Raw genomic sequence first — 19,370 nt, 5'->3', positions numbered from 1 at the left:
ATACCATCCAACAGGCGGTCTAGCTTACAATCCTATTGGGAATACTTGGTGGCTAATTCTACTTGCCCATACACTAAGCTAACGGGAATCTCTTTTCCGTCGGGTCCCACAGGTCCGACTTCGGCCATGTGATTTGGGTCTGCTCTGGTATACCGCGTCTTCACCATGGCCCAGGCTTCTCTGGCACCCTGTCGGCAAGCTGATATCTTCCATAATCGGAAGCGCCGCCGCGCTCCTTTAAGCTTCTCCGCAAGCTCTGCAACGCCCTCGGGCAGGGAGACAGACGGCCACAAGGCCTGGGCAACACCCTGCATCACCTGCCGAACTTGTTCGTGCAGATGTGATAGCTCGGACAGAAGGTCACCCGCAGACCCGGGCATTTCCTCCGGGGAACGACCCATCAGCATACCTACACACATAACACTATAAGTCGGCTTCTTCGCCGAATACCTTTAAAGGATTCGCTCAAGCACTTACTGAAAATGCCGCGCCGAAGCCTCTTATTCTCCTTCTCGGAGTCTGCAAGCTGGCCCCGAACGTCTTTTAGTTCCACGTTCAGCTTTATATTGGCGTCTTGGAGATCGTTTTTCTCCCGCCTCACCTCCGTCAGCATGCGTTTACCAGCCTCTAGCTACCGCACAATATGCTGGTCCTCCAGATTCTCTCCAGACTCATCTGCAAAATCTATTGTTAGATCTACAACCATGCCGCACACTATATGGCAACCATCATTCTTTATAGTCAATGTTACCAGCTGGAGGCTTTTTCTGTTCCTGCAATGCGGCAACAGCGGCCCGTAGTTGGGTCTTGCATTCCTCCAGCTCCTGGGACAGCTTGGTATTCTTCTCTATAAGAACCTGCACAACAAAGATGATCCTTAAATCAGTTTTGCTAACTGCTTCAAGTCTCAGGGGCTACTTGTAACGCCCCAAGACCGGAGCTTCAGATGCCTTCCAGGGTTTCCGGGTTTTTCGTCATGTGAGTTGTTGGTTTATTGCATTCAGCTTTGCATCATGTGCATTGCATCATGTCATCATGCCATCGTGTTATTTATTTTCTTAACTCAACTAAATAAATGGCATGGATCTTTGATCCATTTAAACCGAGGGAATTCACATGGTGAATTCTCTTTATAACATATCCTCCCAATATTTTAGGGAGCTATATTAAATATTCCATTAGTTTGGAATCAACACACGTGCATATAAATCCCTTCCTTTCCTGCTTCAAGTTTGGACTCTCTAACTTTGCCAAATTCTTTTCCCATCTATCGAGGCTCTTTTCTTTAATCTCAACATTTTTTTGAGCACTTCTAAAACCTAGCCCCAATTCAAACCCATTTGAATGATATTCAAATGAGTTCGAATTTAAATCTTACATTCACGCCAACTTCTATCTTCTTGGTTCCAGCTCAGTTTTGTGGGTCCGGAGATTTATACGTGTGTCCTACTTCTTCCCCAATACCTCCTTTCTTCTCCTTTTCCTTCTTTGTTTTTTTCTGTTTTCAGAAATCAAGAGAGGGAGAGAAGGGAGCCCAGCAGGCCATTTAGGCCCAGCTGCACCTAAACCTAGCCAGCTCCACCAGGCCCACTCCCCCGGCCCACCTAACCCTCTAACCTAGCCCGCACCCTGCTCTCCTCCCTTGCGCCGCCACTCCCTCCTATCGATCTCACCCTCTCTCTCCCGCAGCGCCCGCTCCTCATCTCGCCCTCCTCTCGCTGCACCGCTCGCCCGACCCATCGCCTCGCCTTCCTCCCCAACAGCGCCGTCCTCCCAGCGCCCCCTCTCTTTTAGACTAGCGCTCGTCCACGCCGGAGTGCCTGCCTCCCGCGCCGCCTCTCCTCTAGCTTCTCCTCGCAGAGCACCCCCGCGCCTCGGCCTCCTTCTTCCTCGACTCCAGCCACCCCTGCCAGCGACAGTAAGCCGCTGCCGTCCGTCTCCTCCGCCTCCGTGCGCCGCTTCGCGGACACCGAGGAATGATGGCGACAGCGTCTTCCGGCCTCCATGCTCCCTCGCGCGGGCCGTGACCACCCTCAAGGCCAAGCTCCACCGCCCTCTCGTGCCTTTGCTGCGCCGGCCAGCGAGTCCGCCACCAAGCTCCACCAGGCCCCTGCCGGCGACCTCGACCTTCAGGCCGTCGCCGCGCCTCCGCCGAGCCTCCTCTGGTCACTGCCGACCGAGCTCAAAGCTCCACTGATGCACGCTGCTTGCTCGTGTCGCGCCACTCCTCCATGCCCCTTCGGCCTCCTCTTCTCGCGCAGCAGCGTCCCACCTCCGTCACCTTGTGCTGGACGCCGAGTTCACCTTCCTCAACGTCACCACGCCATGGCCGATTTTGTTGCTTCACTGTTGGGCATGAGTTGCCTTGCTGCTGCCTCGAGAGCCCCTTTGTCGTGCTTCATTTTGGGTCGGCTAGTACAAGAACACCAAGTACCGTCGCCAAGACCCCGTGAACATCTACACGACGACCGCCGAGTACCTCTTCGCGAGTACAACTACCATCACGTGGATCCGCCAAGACCGTGGAGTAAATGAACAAGTACCCCTACACGCGAAGACGCCAAGACCGTTTTGGAATTCACCAAGTACCACTACGGCCAAGTACCTCGACACCCGACGCCAAAAACGACTACCAACGTCGAAGACCCATGTACAAAAACTGTCAAGTTTGACTACCGTCGACCCCAAGTGACTCGGATTCGTCAAGTCCGTCTACGAAAACGTGTACCATTACCGACTCCGAAGAACCGTGTAACGGAACCATCAAGTTCAACTATGACTCGTGTACGACCACGCGGATTCGCCAAGTACCACAACATCCGGAGCCCCTTGGAAAACGTTAAGTTCGACTACTGTAGCACCGAAGACCTTGGATGTTGAACGAGTACCGAACGAAACGCCAAGTACCACTATCGCCGAGTACGACTACTTCCACGATGATACGGGAACAACTACTGTCGACCCTCGAAGCCTCCGTGGACGTCAAGTCGCTCGTCGTGATCCCGAACATCTACGGAAAATTGTGCTTCTAAGAACATGAACAACTACCGCCGCCAAGATCACGAGTACCTCTACTGTCTTCATGTCCCCCTACTTCCACTACGAACGTCTCGAGAACGACTACTTCCTCTACTTGGCACCGAACGAGAACCATCCCGTTTGCACACTTCAAAGGTATAACCCCGAGACGACCGTTCGTGAACGAATGTTTGCGATGTTTGAGATGCTCGTGTTTGCACCGTGTCCAATTTGTCACTCGTTTCCTTGTCGCCAACTCGTGGGGCACCCGGTATTCGGGAGCGCCCCACCATCTTTTGCATGCAACCGCACACTTCTCCTTTGCATCGGTATCTCGAACCGGAATGCTGTCGTGGCACCATTTTCGTTATCGTTGTTTTGGCACCCCTTTCCTTTCCGCCACGATGACAAATGCCTCATAATATGCTCTTGTTAACATTTTCTTAAAACTTGCATAACTTGAACATGTCACCCGCATCATGATAAAAACAATTAAACTATTTAAATTGTTGTTGCTATATATTACTAATGCATATGGGGATTTACCGGATTTGTTATTTGTTATACCCGACCCCATTTAAATTGTTTAGATGGTGTAGTTTTGTTATGCCTCACCTCTTGCCATCTTAACCAACATTTAATATTGTTGAGTACCTAACCGAGAGAGAACTAAATAATTGATGTGGTGTTCCGTCAATATGCAACTCGTTGCATATTGAGCTCCACTTAATTTGTAGGATTGTTTGTGCTTTTTGCCATGCCATGCCTCTTTAATCCGGACATGCATCATACTTGGTTGTGCATCATGCCATGTGTATGTGGTGGTTGTTTACTATGTTGTTTGCTTCTCTCCGGTGTTGCTTCTTCGGGTTGGTTCCGGTAACGTCGTGTTGTGAGGATTCGTTTGGCTACGTCCATTTGTCTTCTTCATGGACTCGTTCTTCTTCCTTGCGGGATTTCAGGCAAGATGACCATACCCTCGAAATCACTTCTATCTTTGCTTGCTAGATGCTCGCTCTTTTGCTATGCCTATGCTGCGATACCTACCACTTGCTTATCATGCCTCCCATATTGTTAAGCCAAGCCTCTAACCACCTTGTCCTAGCAAACCATTGTTTGGCTATGTTACCGCTTTGCTCAGCCCCTCTTATAGCGTTGTTAGTTGCGGGTGAAGATTGAAGTTTGTTCCTTATTGGAACATGGAGATGTTGTTCCTTGTTGGAACATGTTTACTTGTTGGGATATCACAATATATCTTATTTAATTAATGCATCTATATACTTGGTGAAGGGTGGAAGGATCGGCCTTATGCCTGGTGTTTTGTTCCACTCTTGCCGCCCTAGTTTCCGTCATATCACTGTTATGTTCTCGGATTTTGCGTTCCTTACGCGGTTGGGTTATAATGGGAACTCCTTGACAGTTCGCTTTGAATAAAACTCCTCCAGCAAGGCCCAACCTTGGTTTTACCATTCGCCACCTAGCCTTTTTCTCTTGGGTTAGGCCAGCCCAAGGGTCATCTTTATTTTAACCCCCCCGGGCCAGTGCTTGTCTAAGTGTTGGTCCAAAACAGAGCCACTTGCGGCGCCACCTCGGGGAAACTTGAGGTCTGGTTTTAGCTGTACGTAGTGTTCATCTAGTGTTGCCCTGAGAACGAGATATGTGCAGCTCCTATCAGGATGTCGGCGCATCGGGCGGTCTTGCTAGACTTGTTTTACCATTGTCGAGGATGTCTTGTAACCGGGATTCCGAGTCTGATCGGGTCTTCCCGCTAGAAGGAATATCCTTCGTTGACCGTGAGAGCTTGTGATGGGCTAAGTTGGGACACCCCTGCAGGGATTTGAACTTCCGAAAGCCGTGCCTGCGGTTATGGGCAGATGGGAATTTGTTAATGTCCGGTTGTAGAAAACCTGAAGTTGACCTTAATTAAAATACATCAACCGCGTGTGTAACCGTGATGGTCTCTTCTCGGCGGAGTCTGGGAAGTGAACACGGTGTTGGAGTTATGCTTGACGTAGGTTGCTCTAGGATCACTTCTTGATCATAGATTTTCGACCGTGCTTTTGCCTTCTCTTCTCGCTCTCATTTGCGTATGTTAGCCACCATATATGCTAGTCGCTTCTGCAGCTCCACCTCATACCTTTACCTTACCCATAAGCTTAAATAGTCTTGATCGCGAGGGTGTGAGATTGCTGAGTCCCCGTGACTCACAGATACTTCCAAAACCAGCTTGCAGGTGCCGATGAGTCCGTGCAGATGACGCAACCAAGCTCAAGGAGGAGCTCGATGAAGATCTTGTCCTTTGTGTTGTTTCGTTCTAGTTGATCAGTAGTGGAGCCTAGTCGGGACGATCGGGGATCTGTGTAGCATTTGGGGTAGTCTTCTTTTATTTTGGTTCCGTAGTCGGACCTTGATTGTATCTGGTTGATGTAATGCTTTATTCATGTAATTGTGTGAAGTCGCGATTGTAAGCCAACTATGTATCTCTTTCCCTTATGTATTACATGGGTTGTGTGAAGATTACCTCACTTGCGACATTGCTTTCAATGCGGTTATGCCTCTAAGTCGTGCTTCGACACGTGGGAGATATAGCCGCATCGAGGGTGTTACAAGTTGGTAATCAGAGCCTTCCCCGACCTTAGGAGCCCCCACTGCTTGATCGAATTAGCTGATGTTGTTGAGTCTAGAAAAATGTTTTGAGTCAATTAGGAATTATATATCGGAGAGTTAGGAATTCTTTTTACTCCTCAGTCCCTTCATCGCTCTAGTAAGGCATCCTGACGTAGAGTTTTGACTCTTCTCTTCTCAAATTTCACTAAAAAAAATTTAGGATCACGCCGGTATCTTGGAATCGTTTCGATCGATTTGTGACGAGAACATTGTTCTTGGTGCCTCCTGTCATTTAGGGTTGTGGCACTGTCCTGGGGAGTTGAGCTCCAAGGTGTTGTCATCACAATTTTATCGTTGTAGTTCTGGAATACCTGAGATTAGTTTCGCCGACATCAAAAATCTCTTTTATGCAGTTGTTGGTGAGATAACCTCGACGCCACCCAGTACTGGGGCGGGAGTTCGGGAGTATTGCCATAACTCATATAACGGATGTTTTTCGAAGGTTGAGGTAGACGATTTCCGAAGGTTTCCTGGTTATGTGTTGAAGGATGGATACAGCTGGATGTAGGATTTGCTAGTTTTGGGTGAGATATTATGCTTCCCCTGTATCCCCAACACCTGATTGCATAACCGGAAAGTTTCGGGAGTTTATAAGTGGGAATTCAAGTAGCTCTTAGGATATCTTTCCGACAGATGTATGATATGAAATTGGGGTTCGACGTCTAGTGGTCCGCCTATCCACGGTTGGTTTTACTGTGGTCTCGTTGTGTCTTAAAGAGTCCTTGGCTATGCCGACTCGGGGACGCTTCGTATGTCATGTGCGCTGCCTTGTACATGATGGTGTTGTACGATTGAGCCCGTGTAGGCCCCACCACGAAAACTTCGGACGAAATCTCTATCATATGTTTGTTCCGGCTTATTCTACAAGCAAATCCTTTGTTTTTTGTTTTGAGTTGTGGTATTTGAGTTGCTTTAAAGTCAAATGTTGATTCCATATTTTTCCTAAGCGGTGTTCTCATACTCCTATGTGAATACTAAACCTTCATGATAATCGAGACTGTCATGTCAATCCTTTTCAACTGGTGTGCTTCTCTTCAAGTGGATCCGATCATTTCAACTTCCGCAAGATCAATTATCACATCTTCTCAACGGTGTTTGTTTCATCCGTCTCCAAGTTGCCTTTGTTTTCCCACCCACCCACCCTTTTTCCTCAAGGACTCGGATTTCTTAATCAAGCATCCTTTTATTCTTGTGAAGTCTCTTGATTCTTTTCTTTGAATGTTCTACCCGGTGGTTCACATGAAGATGCTCTTCTATTTCGTCATTCCTCACTCATTTTTCATCTCCGGTGGTTTCAAGTCAAGCTTTGTTGATCATATACTTTCCTCGTTTCAATGTTTTCTCATGCCGGTGCAATTCTTAATCATTCACCTCTCGCTATTCAATTGTTCCGGAGTACCGAAGATATCTCAGAAGGATCGTCTTGTCATTCAAGATCCGTTAATCCTATTTTGAGGATGTTTATCTCATTCAAGCCTTTTAATTCAATCGGTGCAACCTCTCTTTCAAATCATTCAACGGTGTTTTATTTTGAGTGGGACCTAACCCACAGGTCTTTTCCCAGGATCTTACCTGACTCTTCTTATTTCCCGGAGCTATCCTCAAATTTCTTTTCGAAGTTTGACATAAGAATGATTTATCATCAGTCAAATGTCTTTCTCCAAGATCTTCCAAATTCTTTTCATCATTGGTTCAACTTTTCTATTCTTCTCTATTCCGGAGTGTCTCAACAATTCACGGTGGTGTTTCACATCGTCTTTCTCATCATTTGAAGACCAAAGAAGAGCCTTACCTCCATATCTTATCCGTTCTCTCAGGGATTCGTGGTTCTAGTTTGAGACCATCCTCTCATAATTGTTTTCGAATGTTAGATTTCTTTTCACCTATCCGGAGCAATTCAGGAGTCTTTTCAGTTTGATTCTCTGGAGGCCATCATATCAGAATTACTCATTCCAGCTTTCAGCTCTCATACTCCAAATCTTACTAGTGCATCATTCAAGTATTCTCTTATCAGCTCGTGATCGCTTCGTTCTCATGTATCTAAATTCTCTCAAGCTTCTTCGTTCATTTGCTAATTCTTCCCGGTGTTGTCCTTATCTTTTCCTCGGTCATTTTAATTCTTACGGTGGTTCATTCAAGATTTCTCTTCCTTTGTTATCATATCAATTTATTCGTTGTTTCAAGCTTACCTGTGGTTCGTCGAAGACCTTCTCAAGTTTACGCTATATCTATCTTAATCCTTTCTATGAGAATAAGTAGTATGCCAAATCCGTTGCTTGTCATCAATTTAAATTGGTGAAGGATAAGCATAATGTAATTCTTATTCTTGTTTCATCGAGTAAATTCAATTATTCCGGAAGTTCATCAGATTCCCGGTTTCAATTGGTTCATCTTTTCTTTTTTCCCGGAGTTCCAAGCTTTCATCATCATGAAGATCCATCTAAATCATTGCAAGGATTCACCTTTTGTTTTCAATTTCTCTTTCTTTTTATTCTTTTGTTACCAGAGTTTCTTCTTGGAGGCTATACATGATGGTTCATCAAGGATTTATTTCCTTCTCGAAGCATTCATCAAGATTCTTTTCTAAGGAGCTTAAGTTTCTTCATCTTGCAATCCGGAGTGCAATTCTTTCTTCCATATCATTGAAGGTGGTATTACGTCATTCTTGATAATTTGAGTTCATGTTCCATGATTCACATGTTGTTAAGAATGAGGTACTTTAAATCCATCAATCTTGTCATTGGAGTTATCTTGGGTTATATTTCACCTAAAGCCTTGCCTAAGGATTGTTGCTATTATGGTGCTTATAAATGACCCAAGTCCTTCATTTATCTTCCCGGTGAAATAAGTTTCTCGCGTCCTAGTTCATATCAATCCAATCTATTGTTTTCATTAGTGGCAGAATTTTCACCTCATAAATTTTGAGATGTTCTCCATAAGCCCACTACTACCTTGTTCTTTTGTTGTTGTTAATCCAACAAATCCATTCCAGCATTTGTTGTAAGCATGCTCTCCCAAGACCTTGTTCCCCTCCATCCATTCCATTCCATTCTTTCATTTCTTCCGGAGGCTTTGTGATGTTGCTCTCTTCAACGGAGTATTGTGCCCCTTTGCTCAAGCTCTTTCATTTTATCAAGTCTTTCATCTCTTTTCAACCGGAGTGCTACCCGATTCGGTTCTTTCTTTTCCTCTTTCTTAAAGAAGTGCTTTCAACTTCGTTCAGCGCCGTTGCTTTCTTTCTTTCTATTTGTGTAACCTTTTCAAGGTTCTTTGGTTTTCACTCATTTGTCGAAGAAGCAACTTAGTTTTACCTCTTCTCTTTCTCTTCAGTTTTCCCTCCGGTGCCATTCTAGATATCGGGATGAGATCCTCTCGTAGTGGTGGAGTGTTGTAACGCCCCAAGACCGGAGCTTCAGATGCCTTCCAGGGTTTTCGGGTTTTTCGTCATGTGAGTTGTTGGTTTATTGCATTCAGCTTTGCATCATGTGCATTGCATCGTGTCATCATGCCATCATGTTATTTATTTTCTTAACTCAGCTAAATAAATGGCATGGATATTTGATCCATTTAAACCGAGGGAATTCACATGGTGAATTCTCTTTATAACATATCCTCCCAATATTTTAGGGAGCTATATTAAATATTCCATGAGTTTGGAATTTACCGCAACACACGTGCATATAAATCCCTTCCTTTCCTGCTTCAAGTTTGGACTCTCTAACTTTGCCAAATTCTTTTCCCATCTATCGAGGCTCTTTTATTTAATCTCAACATTTTTTTGAGCACTTCTAAAACCTAGCCCCAATTCAAACCCATTTGAATGATATTCAAATGAGTTCGAATTTAAATCTTGCATTCGCGCCCACTTCTATCTTCTTGGTTCCAGCTCAGTTTTGTGGGTCCGGAGATTTATACGCGTGTCCTACTTCTTCCCCAATACCTCCTTTCTTCTCCTTTTCCTTCTTTGTTTTTTTTCTGTTTTTAGAAATCAAGAGAGGGAGAGAAGGGAGCCCAGTAGGCCATTTAGGCCCAGCTGCACCTAAACCTAGCCAGCTCCACTAGGCCCACTCCCCCGGCCCAACTAACCCTCTAACATAGCCCGCACCCTGCTGTCCTTCCTTGCGCCGCCACTCCCTCCTCTCGATCTCACCTTCTATCTCCCGCAGCGCCCGCTCCTCATCTCGCCCTCCTCTCACTGCACCGCTCGCCCGATCTATCGCCTCGCCGTCCTCCCCAACAGCGCCGTCCTCCCAGCGCCCCCTCTCTCTCCGACTAGCGCTCGTCCATGCCGGAGTGCCTGCCTCCCGCGCCGCCTCTCCTCTTGCTTCTCCTCGCAGAGCACCCCCGCGCCTCGGCCTCCTTCTTCCTCGACTACAGCCGCCCCTGCCGGCGACAGTAGCCCGCTGTCGTCCGTCTCCTCCGCCTCTCTGAGCCGCTTCGCGGACGCTGAGGAACGATGGGGACAACGTCTTCCGGCCTCCATGCTCCCTCGCGCGGGCCGTGACCACCCTCAAGGCCAAGCTCCGCCGCCCTCTCGTGCCTCTGCTGCGCCGGTCTGCGAGTCTGCCGCCGAGCTCCACCAAGCCCCCGCTGGCGACCTCGACCTTCAGGCCGTCGCCGCGCCTCCGCCGAGGCTCCTATGGTCGCTGCCGGCCGAGCTCAAAGCTCCACTGATGCACGCTGCTTGCTTGTCTCGCGCCACTCCTCCATGCCCCTTCGGCCTCCTCTGCTCGCGCAGTAGCGTCCCACCTCCGTCACCATGTGCTGAACGCCGAGTTCACCTTCCTCAACGTCACCACGCCATGGCCGATTTTGTTGCTGCACTGTTGTGCATGAGTTTCCTTGCTGCTGCCTCGAGAGCCCCTTTGTCGTGCTTCATTTTGGGTCGGCCAGTACAAGAACACCAAGTACCATCGCCAAGACCCTGTGAACGTCTACACGACGACCGCCGAGTACCTCTTCGCGAGTACAACTACCATTGTGTGGATCCGCCAAGATCATGGAGTAAATGAACAAGTACCCCTACGCACGAAGACGCCAAGACCGTTTCGGAATTCACCAAGTACCACTATGGCCAAGTACCTCGACACCCGACGCCTAAAACGACTACCGACGTCGAAGAACCATGTACAAAAACTGTCAAGTTTGACTACCGCCGACCCCAAGTGACTCGGATTCGTCAAGTCCGTCTACGAAAACGTGTACCATTACCGACTCCGAAGAACCGTGTAACAGAACCATCAAGTTCGACTACGACTCGTGTACGACCACGCAGATTCGCCAAGTACCATGACATCCGGAGCCCCTTGGAAAACGTTAAGTTCAACTACTGTAGCACCGAAGACCTTGGATGTTGAACGAGTACCGAATGAAATGCCAAGTACCACTATCGCCGAGTACGACTACTTCCACGATGATACGGGAACAACTACCGTCGACCCTCGAAGCCTCCGTGGACGTCAAGTCCCTCGTCGTGATCCCGAACATCTACGGAAAATTGTGCTTCTAAGAACATGCACGACTACCGCCGCCAAGATCACGAGTACCTCTACCGTCGTCATGTACCCCTACTTCCACTACGAACGTCTCGAGAATGACTACTTCCTCTACATGGCACCGAATGAGAACCGTCCCGTTTGCACACTTCAAAGGTATAACCCCGAGACGACCGTCCGTGAACGAATGTTTGCGATGTTTGAGATGCTCGTGTTTGCACCGTGTACAATTTGTCACTCGTTTCCTTGTCGCCAACTCGTGGGGCACCCGGTATCCGGGAGCGCCCCACCATCTTTTGCACGCAACCGCACACTTCTCCTTTGCATCGGTATCTCGAATCGGAACATTATCATGGCACCATTTTCGTTATCGTTGCTGTGGCACCCCTTTCCTTTCCGCCACGATGACAAATGCCTCATAATATGCTCTTGTTAACATTTTCTTAAAACTTGCATAACTTGAACATGTCACCCACATCATGATAACAACAATTAAAATGTTTAAATTGTTGTTGCTATATATTACTAATGCATATGGGGATTTACCGGATTCGTTATTTGTTATACCCGGCCCCATTTAAATTGTTTAGATGGTGTAGTTTTGTTATGCCTCACCTCTTGCCATGTTAACCAACATTTAATATTGTTGAGTACCTAACCGAGAGAGAACTAAATAATTGATGTGGTGTTCCGTAAATATGCAACTCATTGCATATTGAGCTCCACTTAATTTGTAGGATTGTTTGTGCTTTTTGCCATGCCATGCCTCTTTAATCCGGACATGCATCATACTTGGTTGTGCATCATGCCATGTGTATGTGGTGGTTGTTTACTATGTTGTTTGCTTCTTTCCGGTGTTGCTTCTTCGGGTTGGATCCGGTAACGTCGTGTTGTGAGGATTCGTTCGGCTACGTCCATTTGTCTTCTTCATGGACTCGTTCTTCTTCCTTGCGGGATTTCAGGCAAGATGACCATACCCTTGAAATCACTTCTATCTTTGCTATGCCAGATGCTCGCTCTTTTGCTATGCCTATGCTGCGATACCTACCACTTGCTTATCATGCCTCCCATATTGTTAAGCCAAGCCTCTAACCACCTTGTCCTAGCAAACCGTTGTTTGGCTATGTTACCGCTTTGCGCAGCCCCTCTTATAGCGTTGTTAGTTGAAGGTGAAGATTGAAGTTTGTTCCTTGTTGGAACATGGAGATGTTGTTCCTTGTTGGAACATGTTTACTTGTTGGGATATCACAATATATCTTATTTAATTAATGCATCTATATACTTGGTAAAGGGTGGAAGGCTCGGCCTTATGCCTGGTGTTTTGTTCCACTCTTGCCGCCCTAGTTTCCGTCATATCAGTGTTATGTTCCCGGATTTTGCGTTCCTTACGCAGTTGGGTTATAATGGGATCCCCTTGATAGTTCGGTTTGAATAAAACTCCTCCAGCAAGGCCCAACCTTGGTTTTATCATTTGCCACCTAGCCTTTTTCCCTTGGGTTAGGCTAGCCCAAGGGTCATTGAGGGAGTCCTGGATTAGGGGGTGTTCGGGTAGCCGGACTATACCTTCAGCCGGACTCCTGGACTATGAAGATACAAGATTGAAGACTTCGTCCCGTGTCCGGATGGGACTTTCCTTGGCGTGGAAGGCAAGCTTGGCGATGCGGATATTCAAGATCTCCTACCATTGTAACCGACTTTATGTAACCCTAACCCTATCCGACGTCTATATAAACCGGAGATTTGTAGTCCGTAGGCAATCAACTCCATATACAACAATCATACCATAGGCTAGCTTCTAGGGTTTAGCCTCCTTGATCTCGTGGTAGATCTACCCTTGTACTACCCATATCATCAATATTAATCAAGCAGGACGTAGGGTTTTACCTCAATCAAGAGGGCCCGAACCTGGGTAAAACATCGTGTTCCCTGCCTCCTGTTACCATCCGGCCTAGACGCACAGTTCGGGACCCCCTACCCGAGATCTGCCGGTTTTGACACCGACATTGGTGCTTTCATTGAGAGTTACTCTATGTCGTCGCTTTTAGGCCTGATGGCTCCTTCGATCATCAACAACGATGCAGTCCAGGGTGAGACTTTTCTCCCCGGACAGATCTTCGTCTTCGGCGGCTTCGCACTGCGGGCCAATTCGCTTGGCCACCTGGAGCAGATCGAAAGCTACGCCCCTGGCCATCAGGTCAGGTTTGGAAGCCTAAACTACACGGCTGACATCCGCGGGGACTTGGTCTTCGACGGATTCGAGCCACAGCCAAGCGTGCCGCACTGTCTCGATGGGCATGATATAGCTGTGCCGCCGAACAACACTGTGGAGGCCGCACACGCACCGGTTCCAACCATTGATTCGGAGCCTACTACGCCGATCGAGGATCAGCGGTTGGACGCTGCCTCAGGGGCTGCGATCTCAGTGGCGATCGAGCCGAACTCCAGCCCCGCTCTCCGCATGGCCTGTGACTCCGAAGAGCCGGATTTCTCTCCGGACTCCGAACCTCCTGCGCCCCTGCCAATCGAATCTGATTGGGCGCCGATAATGGAGTTCACCGCCGCAGACATCTTTCAGCATTCGCCTTTTGGCGACATCCTGAATTCTCTTAAGTCTCTCTCTTTATCAGGAGAGCCCTAGCCGGACTACAGTCAGCGAGGGTGGGATACGGACGATGAGGAAATTCAAACCCCACCCACCACACACTTTGTAGCCACTGTCGACGATCTAACCGACATGCTTGACTTCAGCTCCGAAGACATCGACGGCATGGACGACGATGTAGGAGACGAACAGGAACCAGCACCTGTAGGGCGCTGGAAGGCCACCTCGTCATATGACATATATATGGTGGATACTCCAAAAGATGGAGATGGCGATGGAACAGTGGGGGATGACGCCCCCAAGAAATAGCCAAAGCGCCGGCGTCAGCGGCGCAGCTCTAAATCCCGCCAAAGCAAAAACGGTGATTCCGGCACGGGAGATAATACTACCCCGGATAGCGCCGAAGAACACCCACCTCAGCAAGATTCGACACATGAAGATGGAGAAGCCAGCCCTCATAAGAGAGCGGTAGACCAAGAGGTCGAGGATGATAACTATACACCTCCCTCCGAAGACGAGGCAAGCCTCGATGACGACGAATTCGTCATACCATTAGACCCCGCCGAACAAGAGCATTTTAAACGCAGGCTTTTAGCCACGGCAAGCAGCATCAAGAAAAAGCAGCAATAGCTTAGAGCTGCCCAAGATTTGCTAGCTGACAGATGGACTGAAGTCCTTGCGGCCGAAGAGTATGAACTCGAACGCCCCTCCAAGAGTTACCCGAAGCGCAGGCCGCTACCCTGATCAGAGGAGGAAGCACCTACATCACCAGCGCATGACATGGCAGACTGGCCACCTCTCGGCCGCGACAGAGAGGCCTCTCGACCCTCCACCCAAGCCATGCCCTGATGCCGCTCAACTAAGGCACGGGAAAATGCGCTCGACCTGCGAGACATACTAGAGGATAAGGCAAGACAAACAAGATCGATCTACGGATCGTGCAGGTGCCCTACGGCATGTGACAATGATCTTCACGCCGGATACAACAAATCCGGCCGGGCCGAACACAACAGACATAGCTCTTCCGAGCTGCGTCGTGATATAGCCCAGTACAGAGGCGCCGCACACCCGCTATGCTTCACGAATGAAGTAATGGATCATAAAATCCCAGAGGGTTTCAAACCCGTAAACATCGAATCATATGGTGGCACAACAGATCCGGCGGTATGGATCGAGGATTATCTCCTTCACATCCACATGGCACGCGGCGATGATCTACACGCCATCAAATACCTCCCACTCAAACTTAAAGGACCGGCCCGGCATTGGCTTAACAGCTTGCCAGCAGACTCAATCGGTTCTTGGGAGAACCTGGAAGCCGCATTCCTCGACAACTTCCACGGCACTTACGTGTGACCGCCGGATGCCGACGACTTAAGCCACATAATTCAGCAGCCAGAGGAATCGGCCAGACAATTCTGGACACGGTTCCTAACAAAGAAAAACCAGATAGTCGACTGTCCAGACGCAGAGGCCCTAGCAGCCTTCCAGCATAACATCCGCGACGAGTGGCTTGCCCAGCACCTGGGACAGGAAAAGCCGAAATCCATGGCATCCCTCACGACACTCATGACCCGCTTTTGCGCGGGAGAAGACAGCTGGCTAGCTCGCAGTAACAACTTATCAAAGAACCCTGGTAATTCGGATACCAAGGACAAAAGTGGCAGGACACGTCAGAATAAGCAAAAACGCCGTGTTAACAGCGACAGCAATGAAGACACGGCAGTCAATGCCGGATTCAAAGGCTATAAATCCGGTTAGCGGAAAAAGCCATACAAAAAGAATACTCAGGGCCCGTCCAGTTTGGACCGAATACTCGATCGCTTGTGCCAGATACATGGCACCCCCGATAGGCCAGCCAATCACACTAACAGGGATTGTTGGGTGTTCAAGCAGGCAGGCAAGTTAAGGGCCGAAAACAGAGACAAGGGGCTGCATAGCGACGACGAGGAGCCCAAGCCGCCGAACAACAATGGACAGAAGGGCTTTCCCCCATAAGTGCGGACGGTGAACATGATATACGCAACCCACATTCCCAAGCGGGAGCGGAAGCGTGCGCTACGGGACGTATACGCGATAGAGCCAGTCGCCCCAAAGTTCAACCCATGGTCCTCCTGCCCGATCACTTTTGATCGAAGGGACCATCCCACTAGCATCCATCATGGCGGCTTCGCCGCATTGGTTCTCGACCCAATCATCGACGGATTTCATCTCACAAGAGTCCTCATGGACGGCTGCAGTAGCCTGAACCTGCTTTATCAGGATACAGTGCGGAAAATGGGCATAGATCCCTCAAGGATTAAGCCCACAAAAACGACCTTTAAAGGCATTATACCAGGTGTAGAAGCCAACTGTACAGGCTCAGTAACACTTGGCGTGGTCTTCGGATCCCCGGACAATTTCCGAAGCGAAGAGTTAATCTTCGATATAGTCCCGTTTTGCAGTGGCTATCACGCCCTGCTCGGACGAACCGCATTCGCAAAGTTCAATGCGGTGCCGCATTACGCATATCTCAAGCTCAAGATGCCAGGCCCTCGAGGAGTAATTACGGTCAACGGAAACACCGAATGCTCCCTCCGTACGGAGGAGCACACGGCGGCTCTCGCAGCGGAGGTACAAAGTAGCCTTCTCAGGCAATTCTCCAGTCCGGCCATCAAAAAGCCAGACACTGCCAAGCGCGCCCGGAGTAACCAACAGCAGGACCGCCTGGCACACTCTGAGCAAGCGTAGCAATGCGGCCCCAACCCCAACTCTCGCGACATAACGAAACCAGTACCTCGCGTACATAACTACGCCCTTGAAACACCATGGGCACAGGGGAAGGGGCACAATAACGGCATGCCCAAAACACGGCTTAAAACGTACTAGGGGCCGCCGGATTCTTTTTTTAATTTTTTCTTACTTTCAGGACTCCATACTTCGGACGACCTGTTCGGCAATTTGACTGCCGCACAAACGATGCAAGCTCCAGGGAGGCAGACAAGCCATGCCGCATTATGGAACTCCCAGGTGGTCTCTGTTACGAGCGGTATACCTGTTTTAAATACAATTTCGCGGCCTACCCCTGGTCAGGACATACTAACTAGTCCAATATCTCTTGCTTACCACACTATTTGTATCGTTCGGCTTTGATAAATAGCCTCTCTATAAACAATGGATAGCCTTTGTCTATTTTCTGCATTACTCTCTTTTATATATGTTCATTAATGACATGTTGCACCCGTACACGGTGGTACGGCAAATACGCCAGGGGCTTCAGTACCCTTCAATATGGCGTGAGAAGTCCGTACACTTTCACAAGTGCGGCACCCCGAACTTATAGCACTATATGCATCGGCTCCGAATCATGATTTGGGTCAATAGTTGGGTTTGCCCGGCTCCTATGTTTTGGTGCCTTACGTTCCGCTATATCGGCTAAGGTAGCACTAGGAGAACCACTGCGATTGTGCCCCGGTTGAGCTGGGTTAAGCACCTCAGTGGAGAAAGCTAAAACTGACTGTCATGATGAGGCGAGAGACCGGTCGCTGTTCGAGAGGGTTTTCGAGTCCCTAAAGACTTATGCCGCTTCAAGCGAGGAGCCGGATTTGTCCAGCCAAGGCGTGGATAGCGCCCCGAACTCGGTCTTCCGAACTAGGGGCTTCGCCGAAATTTAAAATTATAAAGTTCTATGGCTAAGTGAGAGTGTTCAAGCATTATAGTCCGATTGCCTGGTTCGTTGTGCTGAGCGCCTCCCTCGAAGGACCCAACTATGGGAAAAAGAGCGCTCAGGTTTATCCCGAACACCCCAGCACTAGTGGCATGGGGGCAGAAGCCGACGACTGGCCATCTCTCAATTGTTGATAAATGGCCGCATAGAAAATAATATTTTAAATTCAACAAGCATTGCTTAGCGCCTATGAACAAGTTTTCAGCGCACATGATAAACACGAGCGAGTTCATTCAAAAATTACATCCTTGGTACATTCATCCACCACAAGGCGGGCACCCGCAAGAACATCCGTATAGTAGTTCTTGGGCTTGCGATGCTCCTTCCCCGGCGGCGGCCCGTCCCTCACAAGCTTCTCACCGTCTAGCTTACCCCAGTGCACCTTTGCACGGGCAAGGGCCCTACGGGCTCCTTCGATGCAGACGGACCGCTTGATGACCTCGAGCCTTGGACAGGCCTCCACCAGCCGCGGCACCAGCCCGAAGTAGCTCCTAGGCAGGGCCTCTCCGGGCCACAGCCAAACTATGAAGCCCTTCATGGCCTGTTCGGCCGCCTTGTGGAGCTCGACCAGCTGTTTCAGCTGGTCACTCAGGGGCACAGGGTGTCCGGCCTCAGCATACTGAGACTAGAACACCTTCTCCGTCGAGCTGCCCTCTTCGGCTCAGTAAAATGCGGCGGCGGCGGATACGCTACGGGGAAGATCTGCGAATGCCCCTGGAGAGCTCCGGATTCGGGTAAGTAACAAGTAGTTTACTTTTATATTTCTTCTTTGCATGAAGAATGCCTTACCCGCTGCTATCTTCCTCATCTCCTCCAACTCTTGGAGGGCCTTTTGGGCTTCGGCCTTGGCAGACTTGGCAGTCTCAAGGGCCGCCGCGAGCTCGGACGCTTGGGTCTTTGACTCAAGCCCCAAGTTCCTCTCGCTCGGTGCGCTCCGCGGCCGTTTTCCTTTCAGCCTCGGATAGCGCCTGCTTGAGGGTCGCCACCTCAGTCGTGGCCCCTACAATAAGCAGTACAATCCTGTTATTTTTTGCAATCACGCCTCTCTATAGGCACTTTTTCTGTAAGGTATTTCGTACCTTCTTTTTCCTCGAGCTGCCGCTTGGCCAGGCCGAGCTCTTGCTCGGTCCGCTCGAGGCCCTGTTTCAGGGCACCCACCTCCGCAGTCAGTACGGCGGTGGCTAGCAGCGAAGCCTGCATATGCATATTGACTCTTTGTTGTTAGACTCCTGCGAAATTTAATAGATCCTCTATTCGGCTTTTCTTTCCGAACGCCAAACAGAGCATCAGGGGCTACTGTCTATGCGGTTATATTTTTACATATTTTTACTTACCTCAAAGCCTATTAGAAGGCTAGCGCAAGCTTCAGTCAGTCTGCTCTTGGCGGACTGAACCTTCTGGATCACCGTACTCATAATAGTACGGTGCTCCTCGTCGATGGAGGCGCCTTCAAGCACCTCCAGCAGATTGTCCGGCGCCTCCGGTTGGACGGAGGCTGCCGGCTTAGAAGGCTTGCTCCTCTTGGAAGGAGTTCGCCTGCCGCGGTCCGGAATTGTTGAAGATTCCGGCACGGTGTCCGGCTCAAAGCCGGACTTGGAGCCCTGGGGGGTCTTGTCCCCTTTACTCCTGGAGTCCGGGGGGTTGCCTTGCGGCTCCTCCAGGACCACCTCCTCCTGCCCCGGAGCTTGTCGCGACGCCACTTCGGCGCCATCCGCAGTGCGGGGGGAGACAGCGGGCGGAACGGAGTTCACGTCCGATGAATCTAGGGAGCCGCTCGACGACTCATTGAGTTTGGCCCGGGGCGGGCTGCATAATTATGATTGACATTAGGGAAAGCTGCGCGACAAAGGAACATCATGAGTTACTCTGATATCCAAACTTA

Source organism: Triticum dicoccoides, chromosome 5A, assembly GCF_002162155.2.
Source record: "Triticum dicoccoides isolate Atlit2015 ecotype Zavitan chromosome 5A, WEW_v2.0, whole genome shotgun sequence".
Taxonomy (NCBI): Eukaryota; Viridiplantae; Streptophyta; class Magnoliopsida; order Poales; family Poaceae; genus Triticum; species Triticum dicoccoides.
Note: the sequence above shows the minus strand (reverse complement) of the source record.